Genomic DNA, 15,190 nt, shown 5'->3' with positions numbered 1-15,190 from the left:
TTAAACTGAGCATCAAGAATTTTAAAATGTTGGTATTATAATCCAGTAAACTGTATAATGCTAGTATGATTGGCTGTGCTAGGTTATAGTGGGGGTTTTTTAAGCACACCTTTGAGCAAGGCTCTTCCACTTCAAGAATGGCCTTGGGCACTAGGATTAATCAGAGGCACGTCTCTAGCTTCCTTTTTATTAGCTTCCGGCATGAGCTTTTTGTGCTGGCTTGAGTCCACTGCTGATTATGACAGCTTCTCTCCCAGAAAGGGCACTGGCTTGTGAGTAAGCAGGGTGGAGGAAAAAAAACCTGCCTCTTCCCTGACATTACAATCAAAAAGCGTGCCAGTGGGAAGTATCCCCTTACTTCTGTGTGTTCAGACAGCTGTGTGAAAAAGATACGTATTTCCCCTGTATGCAGACGCATGGACCAAACTGATGTAGTGTCTGTAATGCTTCAGCTCTAGCATTTAATTTGCAACCAGAACTGGTGGGGTTAATCCACAGTCAGTAAGCAGAACTATTTATCCAGTGTCTGGCTGTATCGGGCAGTGTTTGATATGTGGCATTAATGGACTTGTAATTTTGTCAGGTTGATGTTTGCAGACTTGTCAGTTTTCTGTCTACAGTTGCACCCTGAGCTGTGTTCAAGCTTTGTGCTGCAGTACCAGTCCTCGTAGATTTTGTGCTTACTCTGAAGAAGTTGATGAGGATTGAGAGGAAAGTGTGAGCTTCTTGGACCATTAATTTGCCTGCTAACCAGGGTGCCTGTTAGTACCAATTATGAAGGTGGTTGTAGTGAGGGTAATGCCACTGGTTTGTATGAATACAGGCTATTAGATGGTAACAACTTCCGTTCACTGGTAGCATGGGTAAGGTGATAGTTGTGAAGTGTAAAGATACAAGTTCATTCTTTTCAGAGAGAGCACACATTGTGGCTGTTAGTAATCTGTGCTTTGGAAACTAATACAGAACTACTTGCAGAACTACAGATGGCATATGGGCTGAGTTTGAAATGGCAGACAGCAGAGAGTGCGAGGTTGGAAATTGCAGCATTTTTAGGGAAGCATACGTGAGAGACAAATGGCTTGCAGTTTCTCACTTGCAATGAATTTTCAACTCGGTAACAGATGGGATTTTGGAAGCTTCAGGCTTGTAAAGGGACGAAGTCACTGCTGATCCTCTGATGGGCAACATCTTGCCTCTTTAAGCAAAAGGATTTTCTGGGTCTCACAGAGCTTCCTTGCAATGTGCTTCACCTCTGATTTGTCTGATGCATCTTCCTTGGAAGCTCGTCAGTTTTGGGGCCAAATGAAATGAAGTAACCTATTCCTGGTCAAATGCTTCTTTTAAAACAAAGGTGTCACTTGCAGAATGCCTTTCATGCAGACTTTTCAGTCAAAAGAATGTACTGTGTACTGTGAAGGAAAGAATAGCTGAATGACTCCACGATTTCTAACTTATTATCTGTTTTATTTTAAAATTATTAACTGGGACTATGAGGAATCAACAACATAATTTTCTTTTTTTCCTGGCGGTAATGTGGGTTGGCATTAACTTTAAGTATCACTTCCATTGTAAAAGCGATTCTTCCATTAGTCATCATCTGTTCTTAACGTGTAAGTGTGCTTCGTGGACTGGGGAGGAATGTATTAATGGTTTCAGTACCAAGTGTGAGAGAATCCAGACTCTGTGGAATCATAAGCTATTCTGTTCTGGTATAAATCCAGGTTGCTATCAGAACAAGCAGTCGGACCCCATTTTCTGATTCCTTCCTGCAGGCAACGGCAGAGTGGTAAGCCAGGTCAGGGAATTGACCCAGCTCAAAACCAATTCAGAAATGAAAAGTGTTGAGTTTTCAGCCAGAACAGTTTCCAGGTGACTGAAATGATGCATCAGGTACACACATGCTTTATATGTCACCTTGGACTGCAAACTGACAGGATGTGAAGTGTTTGTTTATAATAATGTAGCTTGATCTCTGTGTGTACCTGTTGTTCAGCCAATCCCCAGATCTGGTCTTCCAGAATAAGAAATTATTAAGTGAAGTTTTATTGAAAGAGCTCTGAGACTTGAAGTCCAGAATAGCTTGCGTTTTGGTGAAGATGCTGGCTTGCGCCTGGATGCCCAGGTATGACTGGCAGGTTTAGTAGGCATGGTGTTGTTGGGCAGATGGTTGGACTTGATGGTCTTAGAGGTCTTTTCCAACCTATGATTCTGTGACTATCTCTTGAAATGTAAACTTACCCTTGTTTTAGGGGTAACGACTGTTCTATAGAGCTTCTGTTGCAGGACTGCAGAAGGACCAGGCAGATTATCATGACCGTCCTCTGCAGTTGCAGGCCATAATGGACCATTCACTCCACATACCACAAAATGCTTCAACCCCGCAGCAAACTTGGAGCTTGCAGCAAAGCACAGAAAGTCACAAATTGTGATGTCCCGCTTAGAAGGAGCAAGTGAAACCTAAGCAATATTTGTTGCCTGTGATCTCTCCAAATTGTTAGATGTAGAACTTAAATATTATTGCGAGCCCCCAAAAACTTCACTGGTGAGTGAGATATTTCAATGCATTGTTTGTGTTTTAGTGACCTTTATAGACTCCAAGTATAACCAGAGTCATGTTGAAAGGAAGCGAATTAAAGTGGTTCAGTCACTCTCTGGAAAGTGTTTTAATGTGGTGCATTTTTAAAGGCAGGGCGCTAGGACGGGAAGGTTGAGACACTTTTGGGCAGCTTTAATTCCCAAGCTTTCCTGCCTCTTCACTCCCCATTGCAGGGATTCCCATTTTGCACTGCAAGTATGCAGATACATAGGTGGCTGTCTGGACAGGGATGGCTCAGTTTGATCTGGTTCCAAAAGAACCGTGTCCGCTTGCTGTAGCTGAGATACCTAAGTCATAGTACCGATAGAAACTGCTGCAGTGGCAAATAGCAGCTTTTGAGTTTCAATTGATCATCTTTTATTTTGTTGGGTTTTTTCTTTTTGAATAGATTCTTTTGGTGAACTGACAGGTAATTACCCCTAATAGTTATTGGTGGCCTTTTAAACCCATTACATTTTTTCCCTGCTGGAGGGTTCGGAGCATAGGACTATTCTTGTCATGAAGAAGTATTTACTTTGTTGGAATAGCATGTGGTGGTTGAGTTACAATCAGCTGCGTCATGTCTTAGGAATGGCAGCAATTTTTCAAATGTAAACCAGTGCCTGCCAGCTACATTGGTGATTTATGTGAGCAGAAATGCAAAGGATCGGAGAGGAAGAGAGCTGCAGAATAAGGTTTTCTTAGTAATGGTTTGATTTGTGGTAACTTCTGATGTGCTGGGCCATCAGGTCTTGGCTTTGTGTTCAAACATCATACATCTTCTGCAAAGTTATCTCAAAATACAGTCTGTGATAAAAGGAGTTTCACAGTACTGATAGTAGTACACCATGTCAAATTAGAGCAAAACTCATCTTTGTTTCAGCTTGCTGCTTGCCTGACACCTACCACTCCTGCAGAACACTTCTAGCCTGAAACTTCAGTCCATCATTGTGCAGCAGGTTCCTCGCGAGGGCTCTAGAAGGCTGGAAGGGCCCAAGCCCACTGCAGAAGTGACTTTCTTCCTTTCTGTTGATAAAAACACTCTATAACTACCCATTTTTCCCCTCTGTTTGCTTCATTATGATTTGTTTCTAAAAATTGTTGTGCTGATGGCAGTACCAACAGAACTTTCAACAGGGAAAAGTAAAAATTTGGCATTATTGACAGCAAAAAGTTTTGCATTGTCAGAGTAGGATACAACGCTTGATTTCTGCTTTAGTCCCCCAGTTTTTACTGCTGTGTCTACAGTTTATTTGATGTGAAAGTTCCCTATGTTACTTCTTGCTTCCATAGTGCTTTCTGGTTTTTCTTAACCCACATTGGCCCAAGTCTGTCTTCTCTTACTTCTGGTGATTACTACTCTACTCCTTAAGTAGTTCCTTGTGAAACTAATCCTGTGGACTTCAAAGGCATTGCTGTCATGAATAAGACTGGTAACCTTTCCTTTTCTTATTCTCACTTTGAATATCAGTATTTCTGGGAGTGTCTTGTGACTTCTGGGTTCTTTAGCTCTTGGGTATCCACCTTGAAACATCACCAACAGACCTAGTGTTTTGGAGCTATCATACAGTTCATCTTACTGACAATCAGGTCCCTTTATGGAGGCTCTGAATCCTTACTTGAGGCATCCCGAACTGCTAGTTGCCTTCTAGAGCTTTGGCTGAGCTGTCTCCCGATGATTAGATGTAGGTCTAATTGCTCAGAGGTGTCAGGAGGCTGTAAGCATCAGCTTCCACTAGAGCTGGGTGTGCCGACCAGTTCTGAATTTCACACCAGTCTCTTGCGTATTCTTGGGGTTCTTCTTTTGGCGTAGGACTGTATTTGCTAGCACTGATGCAGATAGGAACTATGGAAGTGAAAAACAAAATAATAAAAGTTCATAAACTGAAAAAACTTACACAAGAGCATATTGATCGAGAAGCAGTAAATGTGTAACAATCTTTCCCTGTCATTCAGAAGTTGAAAAATGTACACCCCTTCCACATGCAAGCTTCTCAAAGCTCCTGTGAGTGAAAGTCAACTTTTTTTTGTTTCCCCCCCCGCTTTTTAACTTGCACTTAGCTTGACTGGTAGGGAATTTCTGTCAATTAGTGCTTTTAGGGAAAAGAAATTGCTATTTATGCCTGCATGTTAAAGACTCAACCTTGGACAAGCTTAAAACTACCTTAGTCTGAAGTCGTAAACACATTTATGCCCTTGCTACCAGAATGAGACAATGTTTTCAGGTCCAAAATATTTAATTTCTGATTGAATGCCTGAAATACTGTAATGAATTTTGGTGCATTTGCCAGGAAACGTGCTAATAAAACTGAACATAAATATGAATTACTAAATAGCTTTCTAGGTGGCCAGTTCATGGTTGCCTTAAAAAACTGAAGATGTTACCAAGTGCTCATTGGACCAGTTGCTTAAATGATAAAAATGTCTTTTTGGTACAGTACAGACTGTACCTCCTAGGAAGATCTCCCAAGAACAGAGGAGGGAGCGGTGTTTAAAGGATGAATTGCTCTGGCAGCCTCTTGAAGCTTTCAGATAGGTGTCTGGCACATTGTCAGAATGTATCTAAAAAGTAGTGATTGTTCTGTGGAGATTATTCTTTGGCTGCTTCTTACACTCTCAAAGTTCTGCAAGTGTTGCTGCAATAAAAGTGGGCTTCATTGTGGAAAATGCTGAATCTGGGGAAAAAGTTCTTTGAGATACGATGGAGAGAAGAATAGTGTCCTGCTCTTGGGAAGCTTGGTACTTTGATCCTCAGTAATAATAAAGTGGTTTATAATTTCAGCTCTAAAGTTCTAATACTGTTTCAGAATGTGATGGGGAAACAGTGGCCAATTAGTTCTGAAAAAGCCCTTTTTTTCTTTCTTTTTTTTAAATGCAAGAGCAACTAGCTAAATATTAGAGACCCTATTCTAAATATTAGAGACCCTATTCTTGGCAGCACTTCCATTCTCGTTGCTTTGAGGATGTAGTGGCGGCTTCAAGCTTCAGAGAGTTGGAGCTTAATGTGAAGGAATGAAGTAGTTGTAGAAAATGAAGGGAGAGCTGCAGTGCATGGTACCTGTTCCAAATTCTTTATCTCCTTGTATCTTGTGCAGTTTAATTAAAACTGATCTGTGTACTGCACATTTGGGAGCAGCTTGTTCTTCATTCTTCTTGACAACCAAAGGATCAATATTCTTGTCTGGCTTTTTTACTTCCAGAGTAAGGCTCTTAGTTCCCAGCCAAGACTTCCTGTTCCTCATTTCAGCGCTATTCCCCTGTTTGCCGTTTGCTTGTTACCCGAGATAGGTGGCAAGATAAAAATGCTTTGGAGTTAAAGGTCTCTGAAAGTGTAGAACTGTAGATCTCACCATGCATTGCCAGTTCTCGGGCTGGGGCTTGTGTCATTTTGCAAACATGAATCACTGAAACCACAGGCATCCATTATGGGAGAGTAATCTGTTACGAAGCCCGTGTTGAATGAGAAGGACTGAAAGTGCAGAGGCCAATTGAAATCCCTATGGTTATGCGTATTAGAGGTTCTCCTTGTGTTAGCCCTGCCAGCATGACTTAGCTTGAGTGCTAGTTTCCATAGAGGTGCTATCCAGTGGAGGTAAAGAGTTTTTTTGCCAGCGTATGCCAAGTTTCTTAAAACACAGTGGGCCAAGCCATGCTATGCATTCTTCTCATGCAAGTAGTGGGAGAGCTTGCCTGCCTGTTTCTGAGCACGTGGATGGAAAGAGGAAGGTGTTGGAGGCCTGAGAAGATTTGCAAAAATTTATTGCTGTAGTTTGATGGGTTACATTTGCAGCTAATAAAGTGGGATCCCTGAGCTGTTTATTCTCTATGGGTCTGTCAGCTTAAGGTTAGTGTTGATACGTGTAGGTGTGATGCTAGCAAGAGACAATGCTGAAGTTTTAACTCAAGTGAACTTTATGGTGAAGACTTGCCTGTAGGCACAGTTGGACTCCATGCTGAAGTGTTTTACTCATTAGACCTCCTCTCATCTCTCCACCCTCACTCCCTCTGGAAGTAATGCATACAGCAAAACTCATTAGATAGTAACACTCACAGTTCTGTACAGTAGTATTTCCAAGTTTTCTTTCTACTTCCTTTGATGTTTTGCCCAGTAAGAAGTAGGACAGTAAATTAAAGCCGGTGGCAAATTTGCTTAATTCTTTTGAAAGTGCCACACGCTTTCAAGTTGGGAATTAGCTGAGTAGTCCAATTTACCAAGTGATGGTTTTGGTTTTTTGCTTTTACAAATCTGCTTGAAAATTTCATTGCGAAAGTTACTCTTGTACTTAATGTATCCAAACAGAAGTTGCAGGTTCGCAAGCTTGGGGGGAAAAAAAGGTGATTACAGACAGACTTGGTGAAATTCAGATGCAATTTTATGTGTATTATAAATCAGCCTGTTTCTTCACAGGCCATAAAAACGGAAACATTCAAAATCAGGTTACTTCTATGAAAACTGGATTTCAGACCTCTAGTAGGTATATGCAAGTGTTAAAACTGGAATGAAAGTACCACAGTACTCAGATGGCTATAGGCATGAACCCCTGCTTTTGTTGAGGACAACCCAAAGAGTAGTTATGTGCCCATTCTCTTTGAGGTCTCTTTCTCTAAAAATACACAGTCCAGAGAAGACCATAATATTTTAAGTTTATTGAATGCTTGTGATATCAATAGGCTAACCAGAATATAAACCATATTCTGATTCAGCTAAAGCCAATGGCAAAACTGTTGATTTCTGTGTTCTTATGATGGTTGAAACAGTGTTAGGGGTTAGAACGATTGCTCTAAAGGACGAGACTATGATTTAATATATTTTTGGGAGAATACTAATCATTCAGGCTAGATGTTACTGCTCAGATTTCAAAGAGGCAGAATAAAGCTGCAGGGGCTTGGAAGATACACACCATACAACGATAACAAGCACCCTTTAACCTGAGAAGATCTCTAAGCCACTTGTCGTTGTGGTAGCTGGTTCTTGTAGCCTTGCCAGTAGACTGAAAGGAGCAGTCTTGTATGCTGCGTGTTGAGAAGGTCACTGTGTCACAGTGAAAGCAGCTGAATGTATATCTTGGTAAATGAGTGACGTAATTAAACACACTAGGTGAATGTGTTTTCTGGAATTAGAGCTGGTAAAAGATGCAGTTTTGGTAGCACGAGGATCTGAGGTTTCTCTGTAGCGCAGTAGTAATCACAACACTGGCAGCTGTTGCTGCACCTTTCCTCCGTGGAAAAGGAGCTTGGTGCTGCTCAGATTGCGTACCGCTGGAACAGGAACGGCAGTTTGGTGTCACTGGCTGCTTTCCTTCTGTGTCAGCTGAAGGAAGGTTGGCCTGATGAAACTGCAAGATCTTCCAGAGGCTGCCTTAACCATTAAGTCAAGGACCATCTTCCAGACCCAACAAGCGGTGTGTTGTCATCTTTTTGCACTTGGAAGCTGCTTTTGGCACGTGAGTTCCAAGTTACTCCTGCGTCTGTTCAGTCTGCTTAAACACTGACATGCTGTCGCATGTTGTTTGATTTAAATCAGACCTGAAACAGACTGTAGCCTTAAAAACTGTTTTACACTGTGGCTAACGCTTCATTATTTTGTCTCCTGCTTGTGTGTTTGAACACTGTTAGGCGGGCACCGTTCTCACTGACTGCAGGAAGTAGGTGGAGGCTGGTGATGCAGTGGGAACTAAAGCCAAGGGCATTCCTCTACCCCACAGCCGAGGTAATCTTGCAGACAGCCTTAAATGGTTGTTGTAGAAAGATGTATCAGGGCAACCCGATAGAAGTTTACGAAAGTGTGAATCTTCAAGAAGAAAGACTAGGCTATTTTCTTTTTTTGTCTGCGTATCTGCAAAAGGGGACATTGCATGATGTTCCAAGGAAACTGGAATTGCAGGTCTAGTTTTGTTGGGTTTGTTTATCAAGCACTGGATTAAGTTGGGTGTAGTATATTCAGGAGCAGGTTGTCTCGTACACTGCTAGTACTCATTTATTCCTTCATTGGCTCACAGTACTCCGTCTTACTCCAGACATGAGCTGAGACAGCTAATGTAGATTAATTCTCTATCTGAGCTTAAAATCCCTAAGGGCCCTTTAGAGTGAAAATAACAAAAAGAACTAGAGAGCCTAGAGAAGCAAGTTACACAGCTAACGATTTGTGTATGCATTACCCATACGTAAAATAAAGTGCATACATACTGTTATGTACCGTGACTCTGCTATGCACTATTCTGGTATGTGTTTTCAGGAAAATGATGTAGAAAATTACTGCGTGTGTGAAACCAACAGAGCTTTAAACTCCATGCTGAGATGGGATGCTGAGATGAGGGGTATTTGTGTAACTCTGGAGGTCAGAGTGGGTTATTGCAAATTCTAGAAGCTCTGAGTTGAGTTGATTCTGCAGTCAGTGGGTGAAGTCAGAGTGGGTTCCACCGCAGCAGGATTTTGCCCAGGGTGTCTGTATGAATACCTGTCTAATTGTATTTGGAGAGAGTTGCTTTCTGGTGGTGTTCCTACTGTAGGTTTTCTTTCCCGTTGGTTTCCATGGCCTAGTTCTGAGGAGGAAGCAGAGGGGCTGAGACTTTAAAGTTTTTCCATCTGGGCAAAATGTGGAGTTACATTAAAATGAGCACTTAGTGACAGAAAGAGAGAGGTTTCAAGATCTTTCCAAGTGTCTATCTACTTGTATGCAGCAAAGGCTGGGTTAGTACGCCATTAGTACTATAACCAATGCACTGTAGACTGTCTCTGCTAGCCACTGACAGAAAAGTAAGTCCAGAAAAATCACTGGTCATCAAGAAAACTTATTCTGGAGTCTCATCAGTATAACAGAGGGTTTCTGTGCGGTTCAGATACAAGAAGCAGTTACAGTTTGGTTGCTTCTACCCCAAGCACACTTACAGAGAGACAAAACAGGTATGCTGTGATGACATTATTACTGGTATCCTATTCAGTGTCTGTTTAGGCTGTATATCTCTGTCCTGTATTGCAGTGTAGATGTCCTCTGAGAACAGAGTCTCTTTTGTTTTCATGCAGCTACTGTGGTATAAACACTTTGCAATAAATATTTGAGGGGAAGATGACTAATGGGAATTCTGCAGACATGAAGAGCTGAAGATTATTTCGTTTTCCTTTATAATCAGTATGTCTCTTGCTTCAGCAGTTCTGAATCATCTCAGTTTGCCTGATCTGAATCTACTAAGAAGCTCTAATTAAAATACGTGGGCTAATTTGTCATTGGGTCTGCCACTTACTCCAGAGCATTGTTGTGGAGCTGACTGTGGTTTTAGTCTGCAGAGTTTAAAGCCATAAGAGACCATTAGATCATCTAGTTGGAGCACTTGGGTAACGCTTGTGAAGCTGTCCATATTCCCAGGGGTTGCGGTTGTTTTTTTTTCGAAAGCAATCCAGGTTTTAAGAGATTAAACCATTGATCCTAGAATCTGATCCAGTGTATGATGGAGAGAGACAGGAATATCTAAAAGTTGATGATGGCTTGACTGAACAGCTTCCCTGGTCTCAAACTGGGAAATTAGTTTGATTTAGGCTGTTTGTGCAGGACAGACTCTGCAAAACCTTAGATGACTTGCCTATCCCATCTCCAGGATGATACTCTGTTATTCAGAGGAAATCAGAGAAATCTTAGCAGGCTTTTAATCACCTGTGGATCTGGCAGACACAGCTCCTTGTCCTTGGCAGGCGAGCAGGTAACCCCGGTATTTGGGTTTGGGTGCTGGAGTAGTCCTAGGTTGGAACTGCAAGCACTGGAAGCATGTCGAGTACGGTGTGGATCTTCCTGCTCTGCTCATGGTTCTTGAAAGAAAGCAATGGGTATAGAAACAGACACACAATCCAACTCAGGCCGTGGCCTATCCTCCTGCACAGGCAGACCGTATCATTTCTCAGTTGATTTAATGGCCATTTTTAAGATAACCCCATTTAAAAGTTTTAAGGATAAGTCTTTCCAAGTATATTCCTGTATGTCAGATCAACCTGAAACAGTAAGTATACAAAATGTTGAAGATCTGCCTCTAGCTTATCACATGTTTGACTCTGAAGTCTAATGATGACTCTTAATTGAAGTATTTCCATCCACATAATCCTGTTATTCTGGATTATTTGCATTCAAAATAGTAATAAGTCACTTGGAACTTTGTACAATTGAGGCTGAATGTCAGCATCAACCAATTCACGAGTGGTATTTTTTTTTTTGTAACAATCAGTTAATGTGCATGTTTCACTGTGTTGAACCATGACTGACTTGTTTTCTTTTTTTCGTGAAGTAGTCTGACATATAAATCTTAATTATGCTATTCTCAATTTTTCAAATACAAATTCCTGGGAAGTTACAAGAACCAAGTTTTTGCTCAAACATCAAAAAGCCTTTGTTCCTATTAAGAATTAGTTCCTTGGGCAGTTCCTTGTTTTTTAAATAAAGCCACTGTATTTTTGGTGATATCTTGGCAGCAGATAGCATACCAGGCTTCTACAAATGGGGCCGTCCAGCATAAATGCGATTTCTTAATGCAGGGTTGTTGCAGCATAAGAGCACATACTTCTGTTTCCGTACAATAGTTTTTGACTCTTCGTTTGAGAGTTGTAATGAGATGAAGTCTGGTTATTGCAACAGCACTGAATGTGATTCTTTGTTCAGAGGAAGCAAGGCACAGCCCTCTCCTATCAGATAGTGGTGAGGGCAGACTTCAGAGCAGTGGGACGTGGTATTTGGAAGCGGTTATCGTGTCTTTGCAATGGGTGGAGGGGTGGTTATTTTCAGCCAAGTTAGAGACAACGGATCTTGCAGTGGGTGTGTTTTTCAGGCCAATAATCCACATTTCACATGGATTTAAATGAGTTATTGATGAAAGGATTCTATTTCATTCAGCTCTGAATTACACACAAAGCATGTGACTGCTTCTGCCTCATTCACTTCAGTTTCAGACGTTATAGCTGAGCTTTGCTTGTAGAACAGTCTTGAAAATGGGTTACGATCTTGTAGTTAAAGTGGGTCTAGGAGTTAATATTTGATTTTCATCTTTGAATATGCTGTAGATGAGCAGTATGACAGGTTTTCTGTCCTCAATTTTCTCTGCATGCGAAAGAGACCAACTGCTACCTTTCTGATGTGTCGGTGGTACTGTGTGAAAGACCCTGCGTTAGTGTGGGAGATCACTTGTCCAGATGTGTACTGGCTGTTTAAAGTGCTGCCAGATGTGTGTGTGGCATTGGAGCTGACTGCACCATCACCTTCCTTCCCAATGAGCGCTGTTGGTAGGCACTGAAGGAGCAAGCCTGACACTGCTTCCAGAGAAACATATGCCAAAACTCCCCCTGGTTTCGCTAAAAGCCAGATAGGGCTCAGTGAGTTGCTGACAGACCTCTTGCAAATTCAGGCTTCTCCCAGGGCTTTTGGACAAAGTGAAGCTTTGTAGGTTTTCAAAGTGTGGGTTGCTTTTACTTGTTTTGTTTTTTTGTGGGTTTTTTTTGTGTTGGTTTTTTTTTTTTTTGTGTAGTTGTGCTTCTTCTCATTTTCTGCCCCGTGCGTGACACTGAGGCTTCTTACTGTTTTGAGTGCCACTGTTGGGTGTTTCACAGATCAGGAATGCGTGCTGTGATTAGTCTTGCGCCTTCATGCAACTGGAGGGAGTGACAGAATGAAACCTGCTCTTCCCAGCATAATACTGCCATGTGTCAGCCCACATCAACCTCTGTGCCTACTCAGAAACTTTCAGCTCACCGTTAGCTATTACTCAGAGCCCTGGCTACCCTGGAAAGCCCAGGCTGTCTCGAGTTTCCTTTGCCATTCGTGTAGTCCCTGTTTCTGGTGGTGACTGTTGCGTGATGCTTCAGAACAGAGCAGTGTGTGTCCCCTGACTTGCAGCGTGCATGCCCAGTTGCACAATGTTCCGTTTTCTGGAATCACCTTCTGCCCTGAAGCATGAAAATTGCTCCTCCTTATCTTCACCTGCATTACTCTGGCTGCTGTCATTGGTCCTAAAGTTATCTGTTGCCCTTTTCAAACCAGCTCCAATGTGTACTCCTCTGACCTTCTTCCATCTAATGAATTCCTAGGCTGGATGCATCGTTGAAAAAAAAATTTCTTGAACTTACTTTCCACTGTTCAAACTGCAGGACTGTCTTAATGTAAATTAAATAATACAATACATTGCCTGCATCTCAATGTACTATAGAGTATGTACCGGTACTCAAAGATGATGATCATTAAAACAAACCCAGTAGCTCTTTCCTATGCATTGTGGTTTTGATCTCATCCTCTTTGTGTAGATTAAATTTGCGAGACTTCAGTGCTGCTTTTCATTTAGGATGATGAAATGAACAGAATCACTGCTCCAAAGTGAATTTCAAGGACAAAATCTCAACTGAAGTTTAACTTGAAGGGAGAAGACTTAACTTCAGATATTCCTGCAAATTTGGGGACAAAGGTCTCTGTCTTTTTTTTCCCCTTCCTTTCTAGCTGCACTGTCAGGATTTTATATGAAGGATTTTTATATTTTCATGGCATGACCGTGTTTGTTATGTGGAGCTTCCTTTTTCTTTCAAGTCTGAAAGAGGTCAGATTAAACACACAGTGGAAAAGAGGCTAAGCAGTTCAAATAGCTGCAGATTGACTGTTTCGGACAGCGCTGACTTCAAGCAGCAGGAAGCATCAGTTGCAAACAGTGAAGCTCCCAGGGAAAATATGCCAGCAATTTGTCTTTTATAACCTTGCACATAACTATTGGGTAGGAGATTTTATACACAGCAGCCCTCTGTTCTTCATTCAGTCTAGCAAAGCAAGATACTATGAATCTTGCCTTTTTTTGAGATGCAGTGGCAGAAGTGTGTTTCTTTAGCTTGTAAATGCCACACATTGGGATCTGAAACCTTTCTGGTAAAGCAGGGAAAGAGAAGGGAAGGGAACTGCTCGTTTCTGTTCCCTATCTTGTGGCTGTTGTGATCTTTGGTGAGGGGAAGGGAACTGCAGTGTTTAGTTCTCCCTCTTCTTGTGGCTGTTGTGCTCTTTGGTTTTGAATTAACTTTCTGTGTTCTCCAAAGAAAGGCTTGTCTGATGCCCGCCCACCTTTCTGTTAGACAGTTGGTGCTGCTCAGACTGCTTTTGTCTGAAGCTAAAGCAGCAATTTATGGAAAAATACAGACTGGTATTTATATAATGTCTGTTTGTCCCAAAGAAATGCAAGGCATCTAGAAATTGTCTGTAGGAATCCCCATACATATAAGCACACGTGCATTTCCAAACAGCAACCATCTCTCATGGTGAGCACAGCCATGAAACAGGAATCCCGAGCAGCGTTTTAGGACAGAAAGCAAGGCAGACCAGCTCTGCTTTACGTCTTTGAAGGGTGTTGACAGAGCTATAGGATTATTAATGTCTGTCGGCTGCTGGATGCCTGGACTCCACCTGAGGAATGCCACCTCCTCTGTAGCGCAGTTCCCCGTAGCACGTCATGGGCCAACACTTCAGCCATGGCTCCAGAGGAAGCCTGGGCTGTTTCATCCATCCACCCGCTTCCTGCCGCGCCCTGGGGAGATGCGGAGATGTCCCATCCAAGTAATGGATTGCAACATCCCTGCTGAACATGAGTGATTTGGCAGGTTTACTGCAACAGAGGGCATGGCCGCAGGGAGTTTGGCTGGGTGCTGCACTTTAATGCTGGCCTCTGCAGACCCTTGCAGAATTACTTTCTCTGCCTGGCAGAATGGTTTCTTTTTAGCTGAATCAAATACGGTATTAACCAGTTCTTCCATCAATTTATGATCCTAGTACCTGTCAAGACCAAGGTAGTTTGTAAGGGGTTACTCTGATCTACTCCTGTGTATGTTCGTGTTTGTCTTCAGCCACAAAAATTATCCAAATTTTTCTGCAAAAATGTTGATGAGATTTTCACTTTTTGGGTGTATTCCGGGGCCCTTTAAGGTGTCTAAACTGAATAGACAGATCACCAGTCAGTTTTTAATATCTTGGCTTACAACATCATTGCGCGGAGGGAGAGGAACTGGATGTCAAAGCAGCTAGTGCCTTAGGAGCAAGAGGCCAGTAACATTCCTGTAACCCTCTGGAAGACGATGGAATAGGCTCAGTGCGTACCCTGTGTGTATCTCTGCAGGCCCTGAAGTTACGGTAGGCATGAATTAGGGCCACTGTGAACAGACATTGCCCCTGGAGCATAAGAAAATGAGTATCTGTGTTTGATCAGGGTCTATTTCACATACTGCAGGAAATTCACATTGCGTGGTGGCTTCTGTTGGATTATTTATAGTTACAATATTTTAAAGAAAGCTAGTGTATAGGAGATAATTTCCGGTGTGGTAAGCCACAGTCATTTGTTTGTGCTGGATCCTTGCCAGGCGGCAATATATCTCATCTTGACAGAAATGATAGGCATTTGATGCGAATTTCCTGACATAGGAACTAATTTATTTATTTATCTTTGAGAGAGAGTTCTTCCAGTACAAACCCTCTGAAGACGTTTCCCAAAGCCCCCTGAAAATGTTTGCATGATTTATTTGCCTTCTTAAAAATAAACATTGTGCTTACTTCACTAATACATTTGCTTGGGGAACAGATTTGGATACGGAAATACAACACTAATGTGTGTGAGAAGACTG

At 42.0% G+C, this 15,190-nt stretch overlaps 1 protein-coding gene across 1 annotated transcript in view; it reads left to right on the top strand.

Annotated features, from left to right (window-relative positions):
• DOCK5 (dedicator of cytokinesis 5) overlaps positions 1-15,190 on the top strand; it is an 85,719-nt gene that overhangs the window by 1,232 nt on the left and 69,297 nt on the right. The gene's annotated exons all lie outside the window — the stretch shown is intronic.

The sequence above is a fragment of the Opisthocomus hoazin genome, chromosome 28, assembly GCF_030867145.1.
Source record: "Opisthocomus hoazin isolate bOpiHoa1 chromosome 28, bOpiHoa1.hap1, whole genome shotgun sequence".
NCBI lineage: Eukaryota > Metazoa > Chordata > Aves > Opisthocomiformes > Opisthocomidae > Opisthocomus > Opisthocomus hoazin.
The sequence above is the reverse complement of the archived record's forward strand: the minus strand, read 5'-3'. Positions and strand labels throughout refer to the sequence as shown.